At 43.6% G+C, this 16,703-nt stretch overlaps 1 protein-coding gene across 1 annotated transcript in view; it reads right to left on the reverse strand.

Annotated features, from left to right (window-relative positions):
• The window catches only part of GASK1B (golgi associated kinase 1B), a 258,634-nt gene that overhangs the window by 240,071 nt on the left and 1,860 nt on the right, over nt 1–16,703 (reverse strand). The window lies entirely within an intron of this gene.

The following is a 16,703-nucleotide window of genomic DNA, read 5'->3' on the forward strand; positions in this document are numbered from 1 at the left end:
GGGAGAAAGGTGGGTTGGCGCTCCCCACTCTTAGGGATCATTATTTTGCCTATTTTGCACAGTGCATGTCCAGGTTTAAAGCAAAACCTCACATTGGAATATTCTAGATTTTTTTTTTGCGCAGCAGGTTTGTATGGAATATCAGATTGGTCGCGGGTACTTGGGCCTTCCACACAAGTGAGGCACCATTTTTATCAGGAGACCTGGGGGAATGCTGGGTGGTAGGAAATTTGTGTGAGCCCGGTGATGCCACACTTTCCCACACAAAAATGTGAGAAAAGTGTTTTTTTCCAGGTAAACTTGAGGTTTGAAAGGGATTCTGGGTAAGGAAAGGATGGGGGATCCATGCAAGCCATACCTCCCTGGAAGCCCCTGGGTGTCTGGTTTTCAGAAATATGTGGGTTTGGTAGGTTTCCATAGATGGCCACCGAGCACGGGGCCAAAAACCCAGGTGACCCCCCCCCTTGCAAAACCAGGAGGTTTGGAGATAGGCAAATTTGATGTGGCCTCACTACATTTTGGGCACTTGCCTGTCGCGGGTACTTGGGCCTCCCACACAAGTGAGGCACCATTTTTATCGGGAGACCTGGGGGAATGCTGGGTGGTAGGAAATGTGTGTGAGCCCGGTGATGCCACTCTTTCCCACATGAAAATGTGTGAAAAAACAGATTTTTTTAAGCTAAAATTGAGGTTTGCAAGGGATTCTGGGTAAGGAAACATTGGGGGATCCATGCAAACCATATGCCATTGGAAGCCCCCAGGAGTCTACTTTCCAGAAATGTGTGTGTTTGGTAGGTTTCCCTAGGTGCCGGCAGAGCTAGGGTTCACAAACTACAGCTAGGCACTTAATTTTTCACTGCGAAATTGAGGTTTGACCATGTTGCGTTTTGAGCCGTTCCCTGTTGCAGGCACTAGGCCAACCCACACAAGTGAGGTACCATTTTTCTCATATGACTTTGGAGAATCCGGGGTGGGTGGAAAATTGTGGATCCACACAGATTCAAGAACTTTTCACCACAGAAATATGGGGAAAATTTGTTTTTTTTACAATGTATTAGGTTTGCAAGGGATTCTGGGTAACAGAACCTGGTGGGAGGCAGTAAAGTCACCCCATGCTGGATTCCCCTGGGTGTCTAATTTTCAGAAATGTATAGGTTTGCTAGGTTTCCCTAAATGCCGGGAGAGTTAAGGTTCACAAACTACAGCTAGGCACTTTGCCAAAAAAGGGTCATTTTTCACTGCGAAATTGAGGTGTGACCACGTTGCGTTTTGTGCCGTTTCCTGTCGCGGGTACTAGGCCAACCCACACAAGTGGGGTACCATTTTTCTCAGAAGACTTTGGGGACCGCGGGGTGAATGGAAATTTGTGGATCCACACAGATTCCAGAACTTTCCACCACAGAAATGTGGGGAAAATTGTATTTTTTTGGAACTTTTTTAGGTTTGCAAGGGATTCTGGGTAACAGAACCTGGTGGGAGGCAGTCAAATCACCCCATCCTGGATTTCCCAGGGTGTCTAGTTTTAAAAAATGTATAGGTTTGCTAGGTTTCCCTAGGTGCCGACAGAGCTAGGGTTCAAAGACTACACCCAGGTACTATTAAAAAAAGGGTAATTTTTCACTGCGAAATTGAGGTGTGACCACGTTGCGTTTTGTGCCATTCCTTGTTACAGGCACTAAGCTGACCCACACAAGTGAGGCACCATTTTTCTTGGAAGGGTTTTGGGAACACGGGTGGGTGGAAATTTCTGCATCCACGCAGATTCCAGAACTTTCCACCACAGAAATGTGGGGAAAATGTGTTTTTTTTACAATATTTTAGGTTTGCAAGGAATTCTGGGTAACAGAACCTGGTGGGAGGCAGTCAAGTCACCCCATCCTGGATTCTCCTGGGTGTCTAGTTTTCAAAAATGTATAGGTTTGCTAGATTTCCCTAGGTGTCGGCAGAGCTAGGGTTAAAAAACTACAGCTAGGCACTTTGCCAAAAAAGGGTCATTTTTCACTGCGAAATTGAGGTGTGACCACGTTGTGTTTTGCGCCGTTCCCTGTCACAGGCACTAGGCCGACCCACACAAGTGAGGTACCATTGTTCTCATACGACTTTGGGGAATGCGGGGTAGGTGAAAAATTGTGGATCCAGACAGATTCAAGAACTTTCTACCACAGAAATGTGGGGAAAATGTGTTTTTTTAAACAATATTTTAGGTTTGCAAGGGATTCTGGGTAACATAACCTGGTGGGAGGCAGGCAAGTCACCCCATCCTGGATTCCCCTGGGTGTCTAGTTTTTAAAAATGTATAGGTTTTCTAGGTTTCCCTAGGTGCCGGCAGAGCTAGGGTTAAAAACACTACAGCTAGGCACTTTGCCAAAAAAGGGACATTTTTCCCTGCGACATTTGAGGTGTGACCACGTTGCGTTTTGCGCCATTTCCTGTCGCGGGCACTAGGCCGACCCACAGAAGTGAGGTACTATTTTTCTCGGAAGACATTGGGGAACGCGGATGGATGGAAATGTGTGGATCCGTGCAGATTCCAGAACTTTCAACCACAGAAATGTAGGGAAAATGTGTTTTTTTTAAAAAAAATTTAGGTTTGCAAGGGATTCTGGGTAACAGAACCTGGTGGGAGGCAGTGAAGTCACCCCATCCTGGGTTTCCCTGGGTGTCTACTTTTAAAAAATGTATAAGTTTGCTAGGTTTTCCTAGGTGCCGACAGAGCTAGGGTTCAAGAACTACAGCTAGGCACTTTGCAAAAAAAGGGTAATTTTTCACTGCGAAATTGAGGTATGACCAAGTTGCGTTTTGCACCGTTTCCTGTTGCAGGCACTAGGCCGACCCACACATGTGAGGTACCGTTTTTCTTGCAAGACTTTGGGGAACGTGGGGTGGGAAGAAATTGGTGGATCCATGCAGATTCCAGAACTTTCCACCACAGAAATGAGGGGAAAATGTGGCATTTTGACAATTTTTTAGGTTTGCAAGGGATTCTGGGTAATAGAACCTGGTAGGAGGCAGTCAAGTCACCCCATCCTGGATTCCCTGGGTGTCTAACTTTAAAAAATGTATAGGTTTGTTATGTTTCCCTTGTTGCCTGCAGAGCTAGCGTTCAAAAACGACAGCTACACACTTAGCAAAAAAAGGGTAAATTTTCATTGTGAAAATGTGGTGTGTTCAAGTTGGGTTTTGAGCCCTTTCAGGTCGTGGACACTAAGCCTACCCACACAAGTGAGGTACCATTTTTATCGAGAGTCTTTGGGTAATACAGATTTGTAAAGCAACTGTTATTACCTATTGATTTTTGATGCATTTCTGCCTTCCAAATGAAAGAGATTTCTGTAAAAAAGAAGTCATTTTGAAAAATGACCAATAATTCTCATGCCAATATGTGTATTCCCAATTTTGAAAATGTGCAAATATGTACTGTTTCTAAACTCTATAAATTATTCCTATTTCAGAAATACATAGGTGTCTTTCATACCGATTTTTCATTGTATACATTTTCACACAATAATTGCTATATACCCGGTACATAATAAAAAGCCATTGCAAATTGCTACATAGGTTTTTACTCTGGGTTTGTCTGGTTCTTGGTGAACCTACAAGTCCTATATATCCCCACAACCAGGAAGTATATTGCTTTCAAAGAGCTGTCATAATTACAAGAAGTTACAGGTGAAAACGTTGACACACAAGGCTGTTTTTTTCAACTAATTTTCAATTTTTCCAATATTTAACTATTAGTTTCTATAAAGAAACCTTGATGGATCTACACAAATGACTCCTTGCTGAATTCAGAATTTAGTCTACTTTTCTAAAAATGTATAGCTTTCTAGGATCCATTATTGCATTCACACTCATTTTTACCATTCACTGGAAGGAGGTTGAAAGCACAAAAAATAGCAAAAATAGGCTATGTCCCAGAAAAATGCCAAAACTGTGTAAGAAATGTTGGTTTTCTGACAAAAGTCTGTCTTTCCCTAAAAGCTGGGGAAATGGTGATGTCAGCCCCACAAACCCTTTTTTGATAACATTTGCAGGGAAAACCCCAGACGCTTTCATTTGTAGCCGGTTTTTCCCATTTTTCCGAAAAAAACAAAATGTTGCTGTATTTTGGCTAATATCTGGGACCTCTCCAAGGGAATCCACAAACCCTGTGTACCTTTAGAATCCCCATTATGTTGGAAGAAAAGGACGCAAAATTGGCGTGGATACCTTATGTGGTCAAAACGTTACAGGGGCCTAAGCGCGCACTACCCCAAATAGACAAAAAAAGGCTTAGCACAGGGGGGAAAAGGCCTAGCAGCGAAGGGGTTAATACATAGGCTGGATCACAAAATACCAATTCATTTGGTAGAAGTTGATGTTTCACCCGCTTTCAGGGGCGTGTCAAAGGCCCCCGCAGCCCACGCATTGCGGGGGGGCCCCATGCTCCAGGAGCCCCCTTTGTGGTAGGAGGAGCTACTGCGCTCCAAACAGCGCAAGTCTGGTGCATGGAATTATTGTTTTATTACTGACATTTTAACAATGTCAATGTCATAATCATTTTGTGGTACAAAAGGGGGTGGTGATGGACGGAGCATCTGAATCAATCAAACCACCACACCCAGTCAAAAGATCTGGGTTTAATCCATCACCGTTCTTTAGCCCACTCTGCCACCCTAGCTCAGACATGGCTATATGCAAATCAGTCTGACACTGCGCCCCATGGGAACAGTCCAGCCCGAACTGCCAAGCCATGTCTTCCCTGGACCGGAAACAAGCTTCCAAGGACCGGTTTCTGGCATTCCAGCCGTCTTCAGCCCGGCCCGCTTGAATCCAGTGGCAAAGCGAGCAAGGGACTCACGTCTGAGCATACCCCGCCACACTCATGGCGACCAAAAGCGGTACAAAAGGGGGTGGTGATGGACGGAGCATCTGAATCAATCAAACCCCCACACCCAGTCAAAAGATCTGGGTTTAATCCATCACCGTTCTTTAGCCCACTCTGCCACCCCAGCTCAGACATGGCTATATGCAAATCAGTCTGACCCTGCGCCCCATGGGAACAGTCCAGCCCGAACTGCCAAGCCATGTCTTCCCTGGACCAGAAACAAGCTTCCGAGGACCGGTTTCTGGCATTCCAGCCGTCTTCAGCCCGGCCCGCTTGAATCCAGTGGCAAAGCGAGCAAGGGACTCACGTCTGAGCATACCCCGCCACACTCATGGCGGCCAAAAGCGGTACAAAAGGGGGTGGTGATGGACGGAGCATCTGAATCAATCAAACCCCCACACCCAGTCGAAAGATCTGGCTTTAATCCATCACCGTTCTTTAGCCCACTCTGCCACCCCAGCTCAGACATGGCTATATGCAAATCAATCTGACCCTGCGCCCCATGGGAACAGTCCAGCCCGAACTGCCAAGCCATGTCTTCCCTGGACCAGAAACAAGCTTCCGAGGACCGGTTTCTGGCATTCCAGCCGTCTTCAGCCCGGCCCGCTTGAATCCAGTTGCAAAGCGAGCAAGGGACTCACGTCTGAGCATACCCCGCCACACTCATGGCGGCCAAAAGCGGTACAAAAGGGGGTGGTGATGGACGGAGCATCTGAATCAATCAAACCCCCACACCCAGTCAAAAGATCTGGGTTTAATCCATCACCGTTCTTTAGCCCACTCTGCCACCCCAGCTCAGACATGGCTATATGCAAATCAGTCTGACCCTGCGCCCCATGGGAACAGTCCAGCCCTTACTGCCGTCATGTCTTCCCTGGACCGGAAACAAGCTTCCGAGGACCGGTTTCTGGCATTCCAGCCGTCTTCAGCCCGGCCCGCTTGAATCCAGTTGCAAAGCGAGCAAGGGACTCACGTCTGAGCATACCCCGCCACACTCATGGCGGCCAAAAGCGGTACAAAAGGGGGTGGTGATGGACGGAGCATCTGAATCAATCAAACCCCCACACCCAGTCAAAAGATCTGGGTTTAATCCATCACCGTTCTTTAGCCCACTCTGCCACCCCAGCTCAGACATGGCTATATGCAAATCAGTCTGACCCTGCGCCCCATGGGAACAGTCCAGCCCTTACTGCCGTCATGTCTTCCCTGGACCGGAAACAAGCTTACGAGGACCGGTTTCTGGCATTCCAGCCGTCTTCAGCCCGGCCCGCTTGAATTCAGTGGCAAAGCGAGCAAGGGACTCACGTCTGAGCATACCCCGCAACACTCATGGCAGCCAACAGTGGTACAAAAGGGGGTGGTTTTCAAGATAGCCTGGCTGATGAGGATTATGAATCCGAAACCGGCCCCAGGATGCTTGTTTCCGGTCCAGGGAAGACATGGCTTGGCAGTTCGGGCTGGACTGTTCCCACAAGGCACAGGGTCAGACTGATTTGCATATAGCCATGTCTGAACTGGGGTGGCTGAGTGAACTAAAGAATGGTGATGGATTAAACCCAGATCAGTTGACTGGGGGTGAGTGTTTGATTTGTTCAAACGCTCCGTCCATCATCTCCTTTTGTATCGCTTTGTTCGCCCTAAGTGTGGCAGGGTATGCTCAGACGTGAGTCCCTTGTTCACTTGGCCACTGGATTCAAGATAGCCTGGCTGATGAGGATTATGAATCCGAAACCGGTCCCAGGATGCTTGTTTCCGGTCCAGGGAAGACATGGCTTGGCAGTTCGGGCTGGACTGTTCCCACAGGGCACAGGGTCAGACTGATTTGCATATAGCCATGTCTGAACTGGGGTGGCTGAGTGAACTAAAGAATGGTGATGGATTAAACCCAGATCAGTTGACTGGGGGTGAGTGTTTGATTTGTTCAAACGCTCCGTCCATCATCCCCTTTTGTATCGCTATAATCATTTTGTGGCACTGGCTTGTTATAGCTTTTTTCAGGCTCTCTGTAGGGAAATGTTGACAGACCCTTGTGCTTGTTCCCAAAAGTAGTTTACGACAGCACATCCAATGAGGCGTCTTCCAGTCTGCGACAATTTCCTTTCTAATACGGTACTTTGTTAAGAACTTCAGTGTATGTCTTTCACCAGCACATGTTAAACTTTGTGCCAAGTACATCTGCACTTGAAAGAATTACTTAAATAACGCTTATCACAACAGGAACCAAACTGGCAACTACAACTCGGAAGACCCTTTTTCTTATCACGGTGCTGGACGCAGGCACAGGCGCAGAGAAAGCGGGGGGCCGGAGTGTGAGTGTGCTGCTGACCAGCCTTTACAGTGCTGTCAGCGCGTGACTTGCAGAGCTGCTAAAATGCATATTTTTAATGTTACCAGCCTTGCTGCCCTTTGCCCCCAAGAAGGCATTGCTGCGGCTTGGGCGGGCTGCTGTGAAACAGCATCCAGAGGATCCTGTAAGCAGTAAAAACTGCTAAGACCTTGGGCGAGGAACTCCAGAAGAGAACAGACAAAGGCTCTCCCAGTGCTCTGACACATTTCCATTGCAACTGTAGCCATTTACTCTCCTGCCTGCCTGAAGCAGCAAGACACAAAGCTAGCCGGCTAGGCTCTCAGCTTTGAGACGCACTCCCAGGCACTGTGGAAATGTAGCTCTCAGGGGAGTCACCTTAAAATTCATAGCTTTCGAAGAGAGACATTACTGCTCATTAATTGTTGTTAAAAAAAAGTCTGCAAAGGCCTAGAGCGGATGCTAAACAGAACTGTAAACAAAATGTTATTTATTGATTTGAAAAGTGCCGTTTCTGTATATGTTTACTTTGAGTATTATTCATGGATCACCTCTGGAATACCTTTTAAAAGTACTTAAAAGTAGGTATGTGGCGCGCTCTCTATGGAGAACATACGGTAATACAAACAGATTTGTAGTGTCCAGATTTGTAGTGTCCTGGGAACGCGTCGTAGTGCAGCCCTTTCTGCCAGAGCGTTGACCCTACAGTTACAGACACCCATCCCTCAAAGGTAATCAGACGCACGTGCCCTCAGTCCAGGTACTGCCAGGTTTGTGTGGCTGTTTGGCCCCCCAGCCGTTGCCCACAACACTTGGGTGGTATTGAGGTAGCTGAATCCCAGCCTGTCACCCTGCTTTTGGTGAAACTAGCTAAGAGGCTGAGCAGTGAGTGGACCACCACTGAGTGTCACTCATAATTGCGCTTAAATTATAAAAATGTCACACATAGCAATTGGAAACCTTGGCAGCTATGTGGATGCCTTGCAGCCCCCGGTGCAGGATTCTAGGTTATTTTGTTTTCGTTAAGGCATGAACCACAGGGCAAGCAGGTGAACGCATGGCTCTCAATCTCCTGTCCCCACCTCCCCCCCAACAACATAATGACTGTCAGTGATGCTGCTCGCCACCCTTCTGTCATGTTGATCACACCCAGGGAGCCGAGAAGCCCCATGTACATTATACTGCTTACAGATTGTCTTGGGCGATAAAACTGAAACTTCGCCCCTCCACTGTATCACGTCGTCAGCACCAAAAGGGAGCCTTACTGCAGCACTGGGAACAGCAGCCATTCTGTGATCACCATAATGAAGAGGTCAGTAAAAATTAATCATATCCCAAAGAGAAGCACTGAGTGAAATGCATGCTGCAAAGATCAGTTGCTTTGCACCAGTTTCAACAGTTTCTTGTTCTTCAAATGGGTGAAATTTCTGGTATGTATGTGTCCCTCACCGCCATTGCTTGATTTTGCTCAGGAGAAAGTGTCACTCAAAGTCATTGAAATGTCAATTATAATTGCACTGAAATTATGAAACTGTCCCACATAGCAATTTGAATTTTGGCAGCTATGCATCACTGGATTTAGTATTCTTTTTAACCGACCCGACCAACACAAATAAACACCAGCAAAAACCAGCAGGATGAGGGGGTTAAGTGGGTTAAAAGTAGAGGGGCGTGCGCATCTGCTTGTGTAAGTTGTGTTGGCATTTCACATTGTCCACAGTAATATAATTGAATGTGTTAATTTCTGAGCAGCAGTTTCTCCACAAGTGTGCCCTACACGTATCTTTTGGCATCAGGACTCTGCCAGCAGCAGAATGAGGGAGAACGGGTTCCCATTGGGAAAACTCTTGTTACTTTATTAAGATCTAATGTTGAAGGTCGCAGCATTGACAGCAGAATTCCTATTCTTTCACTTCTTTTGGAATCTAAAAAATATGCGCTTATGAAGTAGTGTTGTTAATAAAGTTGTTTGTGCCCCAGAAACTGAACGGTAGGTCGAGTCTGAAAGGTTTTATGAACATACACATCTCTTTTTGCGGGCGCATGTACAATTATTGAGGATGTTCCTGTTGGAGACGTAATGCAATGTGGGGCTTGGGCATGGAACAGATGATTCCATACAATTGCACTCCCCCCTGCCTATACTCAACAAGTCGTTGGCCCTCTTTACTAGATTGACGGTAACAAGTGAGTCCCACAATAACCAGGTCCATTAGTGAATGACATTTTCTGCACTCATCGTAATGCATTTTGCCTACACATATACGTTCCTTTTCCAAGAAAAACGTGTAATTGTTACAGGTGATAATTTTTACAACAACAAATGCAGAATGACCGCTCCTTAGCACTCGTAATAGGGACATGATATGCATTTAGAAATATGTGTTATGTTATTCCAAGTTGTATGTACCTGTTATTGGTATGACCCTATCAGCTCTGGATTGGCTTGTTCGTGACTTCTTATGTGGACTTGGTTTATTATCCTAAATAATTATAATTTGGGTGCTATACATGTCTCAGAGGTCATCGATGTTACATTTCAGAGTAGAGAGGATAAGTTTGCCATTGGCAGGGATGTTAGCAATATGACATTTAAATGCTGGAATGTGCCATATAGCAAGCAGTAGGACTCTTAATGTTGTAGTGTTTGCAAGAAAATGTGTTGTAGGTGTATCTAAGATGTACTTTTGTGTTGTTATCTGGAACTATTTGTTACCGTGTCAGTCATTCTTATTCTTTGGTTGTCTCTTTGGATTGTTGACTAGCTAATATGCATATATATAGCTACTACATAGCCAAAGAGAAAATAAAGTTTTCTTATTTACACCCAAAAAAGTGTCTAAACAATAGACACAGCAATCAACAAACAAAACCTATGATGATGTTCTGATGTTTTACTGATTCACCGAAGCGATAGGCTTACAAGAGGTAGCCCTACATCTTCCCTTACTTTTCTGGAAAAGGCCTTTTTCAATGATTTTTTCTTTTTCGCGCTATGAAAAAACAGAACGTTTAGGGCTGGGATATGTTTAAAGCTGCCAGTTGGGAATGTTAAGTTCACTTTCTTACACTTCCGAGACCACTTGAGCCTAATACATGCCTTTGGTGCCTCGGTGGGCTCTGCGATTGTTATCGCAATTAAAATGTCACACATAAGCAATCTTAAAAACTTGACCGCAATGCCACAGGTATGTGCGCACATTATTTCAAGCGCTTGTTGGGAAATGCAGCCGGCTTGCTAGTGTGTGGCATGCAGATAATTCATCAGTCTATTTCTCTTGTCTTTCGCAAGATACTAAGTTATATCTTGTGTACTTCTTATATATATATATTGTCGGTCGAAGTTTGTATGGAATTGCAGGTTTGGGTTGGTCTTTCAAAGTTTCACGTTATTGTCCATTAATGTCAATTCTAATTCAGACCCTTCATTGTTATTCTTCAGCCATAGGCAGGTCCTGAGACAATGGATCGCTTCTTGGCATTGTTCTATGTGTTTGCAGGGGGGGCCCCTCAAGGTTTGGGTTGGTCTTTCAAAGTTTCACGTTATTGTCCATTAATGTCAATTTTAATTCAGACCCTTCATTGTTATTCTTCAGCCATAGGCAGTTCCTGAGACAATGGATCGCTTCTTGGCATTGTTCTAATTGGTGCCTCAGTTAAATAATCTGCTTTTGACACTATTGTTACAAATGGCATAGCTTATTTATTAAGAGGGTTTCCCAACTTCTCATTAGAACATTGAGAAAGGCAATATAGAGGCATTTCATTTAAATGTTGGAGGTTTCAAATCAAAATATGCCAAATTTTTGGAAGTGCAAAGTGGTAGGGGGGGGTCGGGCCGCCGGGGGGGGGGGCCTCCATGTGTTTTGCAGGGGGGGCTCCTCAAGTTTTGTTACGCCACTGCCCGCTTCCACTGAATCCATTTTAATAGATTCCTAGTAAGAAATCGCAAATTGTAAATCGTTATTTGATGCAATTTACGATTTCCTATTTATACATCAGGCCCATGTTAGTGAGAAGTACATCTCTGTGTATATGCGTAGTAGCAAAAGAGGAGTCTTTACAAATTAAAAGCTGTATTTATTTTGAATGTAAGACGAAGTAGTGCAAGAGAGTGGCTTGTAATAATATGATAACACTTGTAATAATGACTGTGCAAACGAACTGAGGTAGACAATGGACATTTTAAAAAGGCTAGTATTAGTGGAAAGTGCATGGTGTTGTGCATAGCAAATAATTTAGGCACGGGTGACTGCAAGCAATTAGTACTGTTTGGATTACTTCGCAACAATATGGCGAATAAATAAATAAATAAATAATAGTGAAAGACAGAAAAACAGTAAGATATTTCTGTTTGCATTTTTAAGAAAGCTATGTTCTACCACATTTGAACTCAAGTGTGAGACTGTACGGACTAGCAGATACATTTGACAAACCAAGCTGTGAAGCTCACAGGAGGTTCGGATGCTCAAAGTCTCATCTGTAGCATCAGGAACAGAAAGACTGAAATTAGTAAAGCAGCTGCCATCACCTTATAAGTGTGACAAATTTCTGACCCTATGGCAATGCTGGTATTAAAATAAAATTTGTTTTAGTTTAACCTCAGATGTGCGGCACATGGCAGGGATGATGTTAGTTTAACTTGCATTACTTTTTCAATTACGGTGTGTGCATTACATTTTATAAGCAGTTACCTTTAGGTTAAAGACCAACAAAATATTTACATAATATTTTTCTCTTTTTATCTACATGTTGGCTCCCAACTCCCACCCAAAAACCTCACTCTGTTATATTTCTGTTCACAGTTCCCATACGTTTGCTTCAACTGTCTGCTCAGCTAAGCTTTCACATATGAGCAGGCCTGCCTTGATGAGAGTACAGGTTTAACTAGCTGTAAAACCAATGCCCACAACTACAAGATTACAAATAAATGTACCTTTGCAACATTGTTTTCTGTGTTTTCTCATTCTGAGCATTTTTCTACAGTCTTTTCAGCGTGTTATATGTGCAGGGTAACCTAACTCATAAAACAAGCTGAACTGACTATAGAAAAAAAACATAATCACCAAAGGGTGTTGCTTGGCTAGAAGCAATAAAGAGGGAAAAAACTGGAGCTCGGGTAGCTTTATTTCTCTGCTATTGTTTTCACATTTCCAGAGGAAAGACTGCGGGCCCCAAGGAAAGGTCTGCCAGACTGCCCTTGGTCCGCAGGCAGTACATTGAGTCCCACTGTCATATCTGGGGTCTAACAAAAGGACAGCTTGATGCTTATCAAACAAACCTAATGGGAACACAAACTGAAAAATTTAGGAACCAGGAAATGTCAAAGATTTGATGAACTGCCCATCCAAGCAATGACAACCCATGAAAAACATATAAAAGCCATTGGCTGAAAGGGATGTCCTGAAGCACACATTGACTTTTTTTGACGTATTGATTGTATGATGTCTTTCAACAAATAAATCGAACTTTAGCCAGACCTTTAAATGAGATAGAGACAAAGATTAAGCTCAATGGTACTAGTGGAATTTCATATTATTCTCATAGATGTAGGGGTTAATGAACTCAATATTTATTTACCAAAACCATACCTGATCGATCTATAGTTCTTTGCAAAAAACAACAGAGGCAAATAAGTATTTAAATTTGTACACCCCAGCTTTGCCAAGAGGTAAGATTAAAGACACTGCTTTTTTAGCGTAGGGTCTGAAGGAAAAGGTGATTCGAGAATCCTATGATTCACCTATGTGACTCCTTTCATGATAACCATTGATTACAAGGGCATCAACTGTAGAATAGATTAAGGATTTATATTTAGGACCCTCATTGTAATATAATGATCTAAGAGAAGGTGGATTTCGTCATTCGAAGCTGCTCTTTAAGCAGTACTTTTACAGTGCCACAACTGTGGCCTATATCTTTAATTTGACATTGCATTCATTTAAGTATTTTTTTAATTCTTTATTACAAATTAAAGAGAAAGATGCCTTGGGATAAGCAGCAAATTGGCCAACTCGGTAGGCTGTCAGCAAAAGGAAGTGGATATTATTCAGGCCCGACTAAAAATGCAATTAGTTATACAAATTACAGCAATGATTGTTTGGCGATATGAAAAAGCAACAGCAAAAAATAAAAAGAAGTGTGATGACAAATGCATGCACATATGTTATCATGCATGCAAATCTATGCGTTATGAAGATGTGGCAATATTAATTTCATTTTAATTTACTGTTTCAGGATAGTGGATCACCATCTTGGAACAGATAATTCAAAAAATATAAAATGAGTGCAAGAGTGCATTTTTTTATAGAAAAGAGCCGCCTGATAACCAAATGCAACTGCTAGGTCCACCAAAAAAGACAAACTAATGCAAAAAAATAAAAAGTGATCGGGAGGGTTGGGTGGCTGAGCAACAGTGGGGATGGTAGGAGGAAGTAAGTGGGGGCAGCAGTGATGGGAAACCGGTGACATCATATCCTATGGAATTTATATTTAGGTGGATGGGATATCCGTCACCATTGTAACGGAGTAATCCGTCTGCCAAGATCTAAATCAGGCCTAAGTTTCCTGGTGTGGGGCTGTCGAAAGATACAGATAATCCAACCAAATGGATGGTAAAGAAACTATATTCCAGGGGACGGACAAACACAAGAAGAGGAAAGAAAACCATTAAACAGGATGCACATAAACGAGACAGGCAAGAAAGCCAACCAATTGTAAGCAATGGGATGAACCAAATTAGTCAAGCACACAGCAGTCTTAGGCCCGATTACTGTTGCAAGAAATTCGGAGATTAAACAAGCCTCTTTGTTTAAGATTGGCAACTTAATGATTTAACCACGCTTGGGAAATTTCATATGTTTCATCACATTTGGGAAAAAATAACTTTGCAAAGACCTCTGATTTGAGGGGAGGGTGGTAAATTTTGCATGTATGATCTTCCAGTTTCTCTTCCAAGCCTCTTGTTGTAATTGGGTCTCTTCCAGACCCCCAGAAGCAAAGAAAGGGTATATTTGAAGAGACACCTCTCAAGCGTGTTGCTCCCTCCTCCAGACAGTGAGTCACTGCCAGTGGATGGACCATCCATCAACAGTAACAAAACAGTTGAACCATACCATAATGAACATCCCTATCTTAAAGTGACATTAATCACCAGTAGTAGTAGATCACAACACCTCGCCTATTCAGTATGTATCATTTATTAAAGACAGCTGTTTTACCTTGCATTTGTTTAATTAATAACAAGGCAACTGTTTTCTGGGTGGGTTATCACGTGTTTTTAAGAGCAAAAGTATCAATTTTGCCCAACGGCCAAACAGGTACAAAGCTCCCAGGGAACCATCCAAAACATCATGGCTTTGCTCCCAGCCATAGTTTAGCATATAGTTTACTAAAGGGATCAACAGCTCGCTCCCACTAAAGCCTCTGGGGCATAATTAAGGCTTAAACCTCTCAAGCTACCAATTTCAAACACAGCACCCAGTTTTCAACTCTAACAGCAGCTTATCAGTGGTTTATTTTATGACAGTTTCTTCTCTTCAACCAGATATGCCTGGAGTAGGTAACAATTGCAAGTTTGCCCTTTTTGACCCTTGGTGAATATCACAGAAGTAAAATTAATTATGTTTTGACTTGAAAACATTCAGAGACAAACAAGGACTTCCCTTTCTAGAAATTTAGTGACTGGGTGGCTTGGTTCACTCCCCTTTCACAGAGTGCAATATTTCACGGTATACCATAATTGAAAAATGGGAGAAAATATTATTAACAAGGACAGAGTGTTCAAGGTGAAGCGATGGTCCTTGCAATTAATATCATGTACATCACTTCATGGTTTAGGTTTATCCACTTAATTGTCTTCAAACGCTGGTGAATTTCAAGATTACTGGACTGCTCTTTATCGGAGGTGGCAGAGCTCATTGAACAGGAAGACAAACAATTCATTCATAATTCTTGATGAGAGTGTCATGACTACTCTCATCTCGCAGACAGCTTTTCGTATCATGCACCTGAATGCTATAATTGAACCCCCTTGAATGTGTATTCCATAGGAGATTGAGACGGACAGTTTATGTAAATCAAGCAGGGGGAATGTCAATTCGTTCTTCGCTTTATAGACCCTATTCCCTAAACTGTAAGGATAATCATAAGTTGTTGAGAGTCATGAGAGCCTCTTATTTTATTTGGAATTCAAGGGTTGGGAAATCCACTTATTTCCTCACTCTACACAATATCATTTCTCAGGGGAAGATCATCGCCTAACAGACAATCAAAATCCCACATAACCCAAGACACAAAGGCCCTGAATGCGGATTGACTGGGTACTTCCTAACACATTTTTAGAAATGAAACAGGGTTTTTGATCCAGATGAGCCTGTGGTCGACCTACCATATATATTATACATCCTAAAAGAACTGGAGAGAAAAATGTAAGAAAAGTGCAAAAACGACCTTTAGTCCCTCCGGTTTCAGCACAGATTTTGGCGAGACTCGTTCTGACTGCCCATGTGCAGCAGAATAGGAAAGGTCAGTATGCCGGTTTGTAAATGGGGAGACACTCTTAGTTTCCTGCTCCTTTAACTGCTCCTTTATCTTTAAGATTAGGATTTACAATTTGTAAAGCTGCCCCAAATTGGGCTTCCCATGGCTAAAGAACCTGCCACCACATACGCAGGAGGGGCCAAATCAGTAGCTTTGCTAGGGCTCCTTGGCACAAATGTAGCGGTACGGTGTTCCAGAGTTTGGCCGCCAGATACCAGAAGGAAGGGCCTCCTAGTCTGGCTCTTTTGATTCCAGGTACGAAAGCTAGCCCTAGGCTAGATGCCCTACAATTCGTGGAAGGAGTACAGGGCTTAATCAGATGTCGAAGATCAAGAGAGCCTGTATGGGTGAAAACACGGGCTACAAAGCAGAGGGCCTTAACCTGAATACGCTTTTCAACCAATAACCAATGAAGATCAGTCAAATGGATGAAACAGATTGCTTTTTGGGAATATGTAGAGAAGGCGTGCCGCCGTCGCCGCCTTTTGAATTATTTGAAGCCACCTAGTAGATGTCTGTGAAATGCCCAGATCGATGACATTTCCATAGTACAGGTGTGAAATAATGATGGCCTGGACCATGTTTTTTGGGGTGGGTAAACACCACAAGATCTGCAAATCATGCAGACCCTTCCTCTCATTGTGCCTCCCTTCACTACAGGAGTTGTGGCCTGCAGTCCCCAGAAAGCCTTTGACCCTGTAAGAGTCTCTGTTTGTGTGCAGGACTCTGACCCACGTTACATATGCTATTGCAGTAGCCACCCAGAAATATAAGTTGCCTTCCTTTTCAAAAACAAAAGACAACTCTTGATTATTCAGATAGCAATGGCCGAGCGCTCTGCCCAGCATTCTTTGCTCAGCAGACGTTATCACACTATACCATGCTTCCTGTGTTGTTAGTTTAGGATCTGGCGTTTTATGAAAGAACACTTAGATGTATTTCAGAATATTTTACACAGGAAATAATCGGTCGAACATTATGTACTAAACA

This window comes from Lissotriton helveticus, chromosome 2_1 (assembly GCF_964261635.1).
Source record: "Lissotriton helveticus chromosome 2_1, aLisHel1.1, whole genome shotgun sequence".
NCBI classification, from domain to species: domain Eukaryota; kingdom Metazoa; phylum Chordata; class Amphibia; order Caudata; family Salamandridae; genus Lissotriton; species Lissotriton helveticus.